The sequence below is a fragment of the Euprymna scolopes genome, chromosome 8, assembly GCF_053919585.1.
Source record: "Euprymna scolopes isolate OS-2025 chromosome 8, ASM5391958v1, whole genome shotgun sequence".
Lineage (NCBI taxonomy): Eukaryota > Metazoa > Mollusca > Cephalopoda > Sepiida > Sepiolidae > Euprymna > Euprymna scolopes.
Genome location: NC_136489.1, coordinates 110,887,733 through 110,901,368, shown reverse-complemented (window position 1 = coordinate 110,901,368; position 13,636 = coordinate 110,887,733).

The window sequence follows — 13,636 nt, the reverse complement described above, 5'->3', positions numbered from 1 at the left end:
ATATATCGCGTTTTATCACAAATATTAATATAATACATCTTGATATCTTAATTGCCATATATATATATATATATATATATACACACACATAGATATATAATAAAAAGCTGAATGTGTGTGTGTGTTAGTGTGGGTGTGTGTGTGTGTGGTCACGAATAGGCTCCTATATGTTTGACTATTTTAAAAAAAACTGATTACATATAATGATAGAAGATTTATTGAGACACAGGAATGGGCATGCTTAATCGGGCAGAACAGTGGTTCATTGTGGGGTCTGCCTTCGCGCCTTGTCCACAAAATATGTTTTAACTTAAATAGGGATGGGATAATAAAATTGTAGGGTCTGCGTTTACGCCTGGCCTCCATAGAAGTTAAATAGGCACAAACTTTATATCTATCTGCGTATGTATACTTTGATAATTATGTCTCAGTTTGAAGAAATATGGTATAATAAAATTATGGGGTTTATCTATTTTATTTTTACTTTCACCATATTTTGCTTTGATTTTGACACCCCAAAAATATACCCAAATTTACAACCTTTCCTTTTTATGATCTATCATACTTTCATACATCAGACTCCATTTTCCGTAGGCTGTTTTTGAACTCAGTCAACGACGGGTACTTTTGCTAGTATATATATATATTCTTAATTTTTACGATTGCATTTTACCGCTATTTTTTAGGAATAGTGCACTGAATTGTTTATATATTGACAAGTATAATAAAACGTTTGCTAATATAAATATATATATTAGTATTACTAGTAAAATGTGTGTGTATATATATTATATATACATGCGGAAACTGTGACACGGACACTACATGTACACCACACACACACACATACACACGCACACATGTATATATATATATATATATATATATATATACATACAACGTATATCTTATTCTCACATAAATGCGCGCATGCATATATATATATATATATATATATATATATATATATATATATATATATTCTAATTGTTACGATTGTATTTTACCGCTATTTTTTAGGAATTCTGCACTGAAGTATTTATATATTAACACATAAAATACGTTTGCAAATATATATATATATATATATATATGTATATATGTATATATTTATATATATATATATCATCACTAATAAAATGTATATATATATATGTATATATATATGTATGTATGTGTGTGTGTGTGTACATCCATATTTTATTCTCACATAAATGCACACACACACACACACACACACACACACACACACATATATATATATATATATATATATATTCTTAATTGTTACGGTTGTATTTTACCGCTATTTTTGAGGAATTGTGCAGTGAAGTATTTATATATTAACACATAGAATACGTTTGCAAATATATATATATATATATATATATATATATATATATATAAACGCTTGCAAATATATATATATATGTATATATGGATATATATATCATTACTAATAAAATTTATATAGGTGTGTGTGTGTGCGCGTGTCTGTCTGTCTGTCTGTGTGGTGTACATTTAGTGTCCGAATCACAGTTTGCACATTTATATATATATATATATATATATATATATATATATATATATATAAACATATATATATATATGTGTGTGTGTGTGTGTGTGTGTGTGTGTGTATGCGACAGTCCACGGCAAATAAATTAAACTAACTATTATTCCAGTATGTGTTTTTTGCATTACGTATGGTTATACAAAGTAAATCCCATTCATCCCACGTAAATGTAAAGAAAGAAAATATACATATATAAATGTAAAACTAGAGGGGATACGAAACACTTAGTTTTTTTTTTTTTTCATCCAACCGTAATTAAAATCGTTTGGACAACAGTGTGTCGGTTGGTTTTGAATTATAGTTAAAGGGAGATAAGTCTACGGACTTCATGAAAGAAATATTTCTATTCACGCGTTTATTTTTTAGTGAGACATTCTTAATATAGATGAAACAAGAATTATTTGTTGAAATAATTGCTTAACTAATTACACAATTATTAAACTCATGGTAATAAAAAAATTAACATGGTGTTAATAAAAATCACGAAAACGCATATGAAAGAGAGTGAATATAAAATAGGTAACCTGTGTATATTTGCTCATCTTGAATCTAATTATGATAAAAACTTCGTTTGCAATGATGTGATTTCTTTCATCTTTAATATACAATATAATGAATGTCAGAAAGCATCGCTTATATTTATATATAGTTTGAAGCAAAAGTGTCGCATTCCCGAGCTATTTATTATAGGAGCCATCTATTTACTATAATACGCGCAGACACACACATACACACATATATATATATATTTATATATATATATATACATAAAAAGAGAGATAGATAGATAGATATATAGAGAAACAAACATATACATATTTATATATATGCATATATATATATTTATATATACATATATATATATATATATATATATATAGAGAGAGAGAGAGAGATAGATAGATAGACAGAGCGATATAGAGAGGCACACATACATATTTATGCATATATACATATATATATACACACATATATGTATATATATATACATGTGTTTATAGTGTACTTGTGAAATATACAGATATATAATGTGAGTACGTGCTCTACTCCTATTTCAAACTAGCAGTTCAGCCTGGCTTTGTTTTGGGCCTACGTACTGTTCATAACATTATGTGCATATGTATATATAAAAGTATATTAAAACGTTTGTCTCATGTCCAGGTAACCTACATATAAAATTTTAAGTGTTTACACACAATATTGACGGATAGTTTGGTAGAGACTGCAAAGATCAACTCTTTCAACTTTGATCTCGTGCTAGCCAAATTCACGCCCAAAAAGCTTGCTGAATGTCTGAATACTCTTTATGTAAAATTTCAAATATTTAGACCCACAATTGGCTGAATAGTTTGATAGAGACAGCACAGGTAAAATATTTTGAACTTTGACCACTTAGCAGCCAAATTTTCGGCTAAAAACGGATTAAAAAACTGGCCTCATGTCTGAATACACGTTATGTAAAATTTCAAATATTTAGACCAAAAGTTTGCTGGGTAATTTGGTAGAGACCACTGAGATCGAATATTTTAAAACTTTGATTCAAATTTAGACCAACTAAACATTTATTTTATCGCACTCAAATCAAATTAAAAAGTTTGATCCATATCCAAGTAACTTACATCTAAAATTTCAAGCGTATAGACCCAAAATTGATGAAGGAATTTGGTAGAGTTTTCAAAGGTCAAATCGTTGACTTTTGATCACTTGACCACCGGAATTCTGTCCGAAAACCGATTAAAAAGATTTTCACAAATCTCAATACCCCTTATGTAAAATCTCGAGTCGGTAGACTGAAAATTGACAGACTAGTTTATTAGGGAAATGTACACAGACACACACACACACGCACACATACACACACGCACACACACACATACACACAGAGAAAATTTCACTTTTTAGAAATATAGATAATTCGTTTATGATATTTCATGTGTATACAAACCCGAAAGTGTATACATTATATATACGTAGGTATTTTAATATAAATTATTTTAACCTGTTCATTAGTTCTTCAGCCTGAAGAATCCTAGAGTAGATGAAATGAGGAATAGTCAGTGTTGCTTAATCGCCATATATATTTTATAATTTACTAACTAACTATATATATATATATATATAGTAAGTTATAAAATATATATGGCGATTAAGCTACACTGAATATTCCGCATTTCATCCACTCTAGGACTCTTCAGGCTTATGCGCATAAGCCTGAAGAGTGCTAGAGTGGATGAAACGCGGAATATTCACTGTAGCTTAATCGCCATATATATTTTATGAATTGCTAACTAGCTCTACCTACGTATTGAGCACTTTTGAAGTAAATACTTAAAGTTTACGAATAAATTTATACTTTCGTATATTAATTTATGTGGGTAAATTAAGTAGTTATATATATATATATATATATATATATATATATATATATATATATATATATATATATATATACACCTATTATATATGCATAAGTATTTAGTTATACAGGCACAATCAAAATTAGTTGCATTACCTGCTATGCTGAAAAGCTGTGCCACGGCGAACCTTTTAGTATACACATAAGCATATATGTTTAAAATACTTTGTGTTATAATATTGATTTCTAACATAAAGTGTTGCTTTATTAATTGACAGAGAATTATTTATTAAAATCAGATGCAAAACAAATATTTTACTATCATATAACATGAACTTTGTGTTTATGTTTATATTATAGTTCGATTCCTAGGAGCAAAATACCATCTGGGTCGATTTTATGAAATTTCACAAGAAAATAGTTGATGTGCCTGCCAGTATTATCAGATGGGTTTTATATCGGGGTATCACCGATAATATCGAGAATCGAATTATTTTGATTATCGATTTTGATTAAAGAAGCAACAAGATATTTTGAATAAAGTTAACCCTTATAAAGCTTACCATCACAAGCATATTTGATATGTTTCTTTTTACGACACAAGCTGAAAGGCCCGACATACAACATCGACGGTAGGTTCTTTGATATAGCAGGGCGTGTTCGAAATGAATGTTTCTCTCTAAAACACAAGTGCACCATGATACCTCATTTTTTTTATTTAAAAATTCATTTCAAGCATTATCTGCGCATAAGCAATAAGGTCAAGCATACAGCATAAACAGTAGGTTCTTTGATATGACATGAGGGCGTTCGAAATGGATTTTTCTGTTTATAGCACAACAGAAACATTTTCAACTTTAATCCAAGCCATTATACAAAGTGGAACGATAAAAGTTTCGCACTAAAGAAAACAACACTCGAGCTTTATTTACAAAAAAAAAAAAACATTTCAGGTACTTTTACTATGTAGTCGAGCTGACATTTATTCAAGGTAACCGCCTTCAGTTTTAATCACCGCGTCTATACGTGTCCGGTACTGGGAGCATATCTTCTTCCTCAAGCGCCGGCGGGAACTCGGTGAAAACTCGGCGGATAGCGGAGATCGGGGTGTCTTCAGTGTTGTGAGTGGTCATTGAAGCCTGGGTCTCTTTAGGATTGTGAACTGGCGCCAAGCGACTACCTGATTGTACCAAGGGAGTATAACACTCTTCGGAACATCCATTTACACTTTGGTGTCGACTTTCAAGCTGACTTCGAAGATATGAGGTGGCATGATGAGGCAAGCAATCGATGCATTTTGAGAATGATGGTAATGGTCCTGTTATCATAACTTGGATCGCTAGAGAGTATGAGGTATACAACGGCCCATCTCCGATATCTCGCTCGTGAAATATTGTGTCTCTTTCAGACATGATAGGAGGCTCCTACAACTCTTGGGATTGTACAAAATTGGTCAACTATAAGATGGTCGGCCAAAAAAAAAAAAAAAAAGAACACCGGTTTTCACCAAACGGAAAAGAAATCAGATCGTCTTTTCTTGTTTATATATATATATATATATATATATATATATATATATATATATATATATATATAAAAGTGAAAGTGTCTCTCTGTCTGTATGTCTGTGTGTCTCTCTGTGTATATTTCCCTCCGCAATAACTCTGTCCATTTTTAGTCTACATACTTGAAATTTGATATACAGGGTAGTAAGATTGGGGAACATCTTTGTAATCCGTTTTCGGCCAGAGATTTGGCTGTCAGGGGGTCAAAGTTCATCGATTTGACTTTTGATAACTCTACCAAACTTCTCCGTTAATTTTTGGTATGAACACTTGAAATATTTGATATAGGTTCCTTGGACATGGATAACACTAATAACTTGATTTGAGCCCAAAACAATAAATATTAAGGGGGCATAATAGGGGTCAAAGTTAAAAACTAATTGATCTCTGTGGTCTCTACCAAATTACTCAGACAATTTCTTGTCTACACATTTGAACTTTTACGTAAAGGGTATTCAGAAATAGGGTAAGGTTTTTAATCGGTATAGGTCGAAAATTTGAGCTACCGATATATAAATGTATGCATGTATGTATGTTTGTATGTCTGCCTTAGACTTTCGACAGAGGCAACGGATTTTCACAAGATCAGTATCAATTTGAAGCTCGATCCCTCAGACGACAAATACCGAAAAATTGGCTAAAAACATGAATTTCTTCACCCTCGACTGGGCATAATTCAACAGGGTAGGGTTGCTTTTTTCGACGATATTTTAGAAAGTCATCCCATCTTTTGTAGTGTCTAGCCTTAATTTAAACCTACGTCACTTCCGGTTTTGCGATGGTCGTAACAGCAAAGATGTCACGTTTTCCCCGTTGTTTTCCTCCTTCGCGGTACGGGTTCGAGCCTGCCTTCCTACTACCACTTTTTTTTTTTTGCTCAACACACACCTCCAAACACCCGGGCAACGCCGGACACCCATGCTAGTATATTTGTAAAAGTAAAAGTGTCTGTCTGTCAGTATGTGTTTCTGTCTGTCTGTCTGTGTACATTTTGCTACACAATAACTCTGTTATTTTTTAGTCTACATACTCGAAATTTGATATACAGGGTACTGAGATTTGGAAAAATCTTTGTAATCCGTTTTCGGTTAGAAATGTGGCTTTCAAGGGGTCAAAGTTCAACGATTTTACCTTTGAAAACTCAAACAAAGTTCTTCGCCAATTTTCGGTATAAACAATTGAGATTTTAGATATAGGTTCCTTGGACATAGATCTTACTTAATAACTTGATTTGAGCCTAAAACAATAAATGTTTAGGGATGATAATAGGGGTCAAATTTTTTAAAAATTGATCGTCTCGGTCTCTACCAAATTACTCAGACAATTTGTGGTCTAAGCATTAGAAAATTTACCTTAACGGTATTCAGAGATAGGGCAAGCTTTATAATCGGTTTGGGTCGAAAATTTTTAGTTACCAATACATAAATGTATGTATGTATGTTTGCATGTCTGCCTAAAACTTTCGACAGAGGCGACGGATTTTCACAAGATAAGTATCGTCTTGAAGCTCGACCCTTTAGACGACAAATACCGAAAAATTGGATAAAACATTAATTTCTTCACCCTCAACTGGCCACATTTCTACAGGAAAGGGTCGTTTTTTTCGACGATATTTTCGAAAGTCATCCTCTCTTTTCGATTGCCTAGCCTTAATTTAAACCTACGTCTAGATTTTGCTGAAAATTTCCGAAAAGCTAGACCACATGGTATAAATCTGAAAACATAATACTTAACTCTAAAAAATGTCTGATTGCATTCCCAGGGAGGTCAACAGTGGTTAAAATCAGAAAAATGACATTTTCCGACCATTAGATTTTTCTGAGAATCACTCAAAAGCAAGACCACATGAATATTCATCTAAAAATGTAATCATTAATCCTGGAAAAATTCTGGTTTCGTCCGACAAAAGTAAAAAAGTAAAAAAAAAAAAAAAAAAAAAAAAATTAAAAAGCGGATTTTTTAAAAAATCAAAATGAAAATTTCTGGTTTTTTATTTCTCAGATAAAATGTTTAGGTTAATTCCCTTTGATTGTAAAGTTTTTTTCTTTTTATTTTTTAAAAAGATTATTCCTATTCACTTGCCTCCCCACGAGGGCAGAGGACACAAGATAGGTTATCAATGTGGAAAAACTTTAGCTCTCCCAAAAAGGGCATTCTGGAGAGCGCCTCAGTATAGAAAGATATTTGTGCGAGAGGGACCGTAGATTGGAGCTCAGCCGAGCACTTGCCATGAAAATAACGATAAGGCAGAGATAAACTCGCAACATTTCTTCTGTGAGAAAGAGGTTGCAGGGAAGAGAAAAGGACATCCGCTATGAGGCTACGAATCTATTTTGGACTCTATCAAGGTAGGACAAGTCCTTTCTAGCAGCTCCTGTCCAAATGTGGAAACAGTACTTCATCGTTGGACGTACCTGACTCTTTTATAGATGGAGAATTGCATCAGCACTTAGATATCTACTGGATTGATAGAAGGATCCCACCACTTTTCCAGTGGCCTTGGCAACGGATTTAATGTATGTATTCCATTTAAGATCAGGAGTAAAGGTCAAGCCTAGAACCTTGTCAAAACATGAGGCCTTCTCAAGACGAGAGCCATTCATTTCAATTGATGCCAGATGGGAACCAGAGCGTTGATGATGTAAAGATAAATCTTGGTTTTGGATGCATTAAAAGTAACAAGCCACCTCTTTCTCCATTGTACCACTTGCTCAAGATCAGAGGAGACAGAATCAGAGAGAACTTGGTCGTTTACGGTCTTAGATGTGCTGCGATAGATAGTAGTGTCATCAGCATAAATTTCTACGAATGATGTAAGGATGTGATTTGGAAGATCATTAATGTAGATCAGGAAGAGAGTTTGGCCCAGGATGGACCCCTGAGAGACTCCAAGATTAATACTGAGAGCTTCTGATTTCTACTCATCAACCACTACTCTTATGAACCTATCAGAGAGAGAAATGATTTAATAACTGAGAAGAAATTTCCACCTATACCGTAACTGGAGATTTTATGAAGTAAAGCTTTATGCCATACTCTATCAAAAGAAAGGTAGTCTCCGTCGAGAGATTCGCAAATCCTATGAGATATAACTGTAAGCATATCTGCTGTAGATCTAGCAGAACGGAAATCATATTGCGTGTCACTAAGGTAATTTTTGCTGAGATGGTTGATTACTTCTCTATTTAACACAGATTCCAGCAACTTAGTAATGACGCACAGGAGACTTATTGCCCTGGAAGGTTAGAACGTAGACCCCCCTGATGTCCGAGAAGGAGACATTGTAGTGGGGGGGATCTACGTTAGAAATTGGAGATCGGGGTTTAATCGTGTATTTCTCACTGAAACTTTTCATGAGAGAGTTTTGGGATTCGTGGACAAGGTCGACAGACTTGCTTGAAGCAGGACAGAGAGGGAACGTAAGAGAGAAATAGTAATGAAGAAATATGTTCTCTCTCTCTCCCTCTGTATATATATATATATATATATATATATATATATATATATATATATATATATATATATATATATAAAGGAGATTAGAATAATAGTCTAAAGAGCTAAGTGTATTTTAATGTAATAATCTACACAATGGACTATATACAATATAAAAATCTAATATATAAAGAACTTAATAAAAATTATAAAACTACTAATAAATCAGCACTAAATAAAATAAATAATGATGCAAAAAACATTTTAACTAAACTTAAAATAGATAAATACACAGAAATAACGGTACCAGGTACCCCGAGATTTACTTTAAAAGACCACAAACACAGCTTCAATATTAACCCTACTATTAGACTCATTTGCCCCTCGAAATCAGATATAGGACTGGTTAGTAAAAACATATTAGATAGAATTATCCCCAAAATTAAATCCATAATAAAATACCCACTATGGCAATCTTCCAACCAAGTAATCGACTGGTTTTCTAATATTCAAAATAAAAATAATATTAAATTTCTTTCTTTTGACATTGAATCATATTACCAATCTATATCACCTATCCTACTTAATAAATCTCTATTAATGGCACGAAAATTAACTAATATAACTCAAGACGAAACTAAACTAATACTTATAGCTAGACAGTCTTTAATAACATTTGATAATAAATATTGGACCAGGAAAAATACCCCTAACCACTTCAACATTTTAATGGGATCGACGGACTCGACTCAGGTCACTGATCTAGTTGGCCTTTTCCTTTTAAATGAAATACATTGTATACTCCATAAACAATTCAAACTTGAAGGAGGGCTATATAGAGATGATGCACTTTTCATAACGAATTCTACTAATAAAAATTATGAAAATGCAATTAAAGCTCTACATAAATTATTTAAAAATTATGGACTTAGTATAAAAATCGACCCTAATAAAAAAATTGTTAATTTCTTAGACATAACCTTAAATCTTGAAAATTCTACCTGTGAACCATACCATAAACCTAACCAATCACTTCTATATGTCCACAATCAATCAAACCACCCTAAATCAATATTAAAATCAATAGTTCCCAATATCGCTCTAAGAATCTCTAGACTGTCTTCTACTAAATCAATATTTACCAAAAATGAAAAATACTATAATGAAGCCCTTAAAAACTCTGGATATAATTCACAAATTAAATTCATAAATGAAAATGATAGAAACATAAACTGCATTAAAAATAAACCTATTAAGAGCGTAATAACATACAATATGGCAATGTCTTCCAGTATACGAGTTAAGAAAAATAACCAGGAGACAAAAAAAAGATAAAACCAAACTACAAATATTAGATAATAATATAAATAAGCAACAAACTAAAACCCGCAAACGTAAGAATAGACACAAGGAGATCCTATGGTTCAACCCCCCGTATTCCAAAAACCTAGAAACAAACATAGCTAGAGAATTTTTTAAAATATTAGATAAGAACTTTAAAGCCCCCCATAGATATAATAAGATTTTCAATAAGAACACAATTAAAGTCTCTTACTCTACTATGCCTAACCTTCATCAGAAAATAATTAGCTCTAATAATAATAAAATTAATAAACTACAAAATGCAACTATACAAAATACATCGGACTGTAACTATAGAAGAAAAAAGAAATGTCCCCTACAAGGCTCATGTAAAATTAAAAATGTTATCTATAGCTGCACAGTATCAAAAACTCCAAATATACATGAACCTATCAACAGCCATAACTCAACTACCAGATTAAATAATAACACCAACTTAAATCAATCTACCGATCAATTATTAACCAACCCACCACATTATAATCCAACAATAGACCTAACGGAAAATAATCATAATAATCAAGAGGTAATATATATTGGTTCCACATCTGGCCAAATAAAACATAGAATTTCAACGCACAAACATTCTTTTAAAAATAACTCTCTATCAAACCAAACTACTCTATCCAACTATATTTGGCAACTAAAAAATAGCAATATTTCTTTCAACTTAAAATGGCAAATAATTGAGACTTGCAAATCATATAAACCAGGAGATAAATTTTGTACATTATGTACAAAAGAAACCCTAAAAATTTTAAAATATGAAGATATAAAAAGCACAACCAAACTAGTAAATTCAAGACACGAGCTTCTATCATGTAATCATAAACGTTGGTTTAAATGTAATAAATATAAACCACCTTAAATCATTAAAAATTACTCATTAGTAAAAATAGATTACTTTATTTTATTTTATTTTTTTTTTATATTTTTTTTTTAATAAATTAAGTTAGACCAATTACCGCCCTTAGACTCGTAAATCAAATAATAAATAAAACCATGACAATTATCTCCCCTTAAAAACTTGCAAAATAAATATTCTCTCTCTATAGATATTAACTGTAGCGTCTTTAAATCAAAATACGCTAACGGAAACAATTTACTGCACGAGCGTCGCCCTTTTAAAATTCATCATTCAATAAAATAAAAAGCTATAGCAAACATCTAAATGACTACTTTAAATACAGTTCCTGATTTCAAAAAAAGAAAAATTAAAAGGTAACTATATCTATATATTTTTAAATCAAATTTATTATGTAAATTCAAAAAAAAAAATATTTTTTCTACTCATTTCTATCTCTAACCTATACCAATTTTCTTATTAATTTTCTTATAAATTTTAAATCCAAACCTTTTACTTCAATTTTTCAGATTCATCTGCCTTACTTTTAATGCTAGGTTTATTTTTGGTGTCTTTTCAATTTAATAGAAATCCTCCTAAATTTGCTGATGAGGAGACCGTGCCTACCAAAAAAACTATGTATAATTGTTCTACGTGACTTCATGTATACCACAAATAAAAAGCACGGATTTCCGAAACGATCGTACAGATAATTGACTTTGTTGTTGTTCCTTCTTATGAAACTGATTTTTAATTTAATTAAATTTTGATTTTTAAAATTTAAAAATTTTTAAAAAAATTTTTAAATTATAAATCACATTACTTAATATATATATATATATATATATATATATATATATATATATATATACATATATATATGTATATAGCAAGAGAGATAGATAGATAGATAGAGATAGAGAGAATCAGTTAAATTTATTTGAATAGGTAAAAGGTGAAAATAAATGAAATATTTTATGGAGTTAATTTTCAATTGGCCCATTTTGTTCTCTCTGATTTTCTTTTGATCCTTTCTAATTTGTTAGCTGGCTTTAAATTTAATTAAAAACGCAAAATACTTTAATTAAATTAATGTTAATGACAAATTTGTTTAAGCGTTTCCATTGAAACGGTTTTGGTCGGACTTATTTGTTTCCTTAATGCGGAGAACTAAGCGGAAGTATATGATTCGAAAGACATAGATTTACCAAATTGTTGTTAATATCAACAGAATAATGGTATACACATAAAACAAATTATTTCCTACTAGCTGTACCCGGCCACGCGTTGCTGTGGCTCAGTTTGTTAAAATGGAACACATGTGAAAGTAGAGAAAAGTTTGATTCTTTTTTTCAAGAGAATGTACAAATTATTTATTTTTTTTTAACAGATGTTAAGAAAATAAACAGAAAAATACTTCCATCATTAATTATGAAAAACATAAATAAAATACGATAAAACTTGCTGAGTATGCACTGTTTTACGGTTGTTGTAAAACTGGAACGGAAACTTAAATTTCGCTTCATTTTAATCTTTGTTAATTATTTAATTGCCCCCCCCCCAACGAATATAATCCAAACAGTAACATTCAACAATTGTACTTTATCTATATAAAACACAAGTTGTGAAAAAAAACAAAAACAAATATATAACAAATAAATGTTATCAAAGCCAAGATAAGTTACTTTTCTGCCAAACTGGATAGATATATTTTTCGTGTTTTTATTCAATGTAACATATTTATTCAGCTCGAAAACCATACAGTGTTTACACCCTCATTAACACCGTAAGTATGGAAGAAGGTGTTATAAATAAAAAACTATACAAAAGTTACAACATCTTTTCCCACACTTACCGTGTTAAAGAGAGAATCAGACGCCATCTCGAATGTTCCAATACATCGGTAAACACTGTATGGTTTTCGAGCTGAATAAACATGTTACATTGAATTGGGAAAAGATGTTATAAATAAAAAACCTAATGAAATACTGTTAAAAACTCGCTCAATACATGTTAATGCGGCATAGGTTGACATATATTCGGCGTGTTTTTAATAGTATTTTGTATTTTTTTTTTATTTATAACACCTTTTTCTATACTTACGGTGTAAAAGAGGGTGTGAGACGCCTTCCTGAATGTTCGAATACATCGCCCGGTAAACACTGTATGGTTTTCGAGCCGAATAAATATATTACATTGAATAAAAACACGAAAAAGTAACTGATCTTGGCTTTGAGAACATTTATTTGTTATGTATTATTAATTTTTTTAATTTTTTTTTGACAACTTTTTCGAATCTATGTGTACAGTAATACAAACCCCCTTCGGAGGTTGGAATGCCCCCCCACCTAAAATGTAGTTGGAAAAAGCGATTTTATAGTGAGATTAAAGAATGGTTAGTCTAAAAAAAGGGTGAAAAACAAAACAAATAAGCAATTAATAATTATTACCAAAAGCAGTAAATGCTACTTTTAAGTAATAGTCGTAGAGTGATAGAG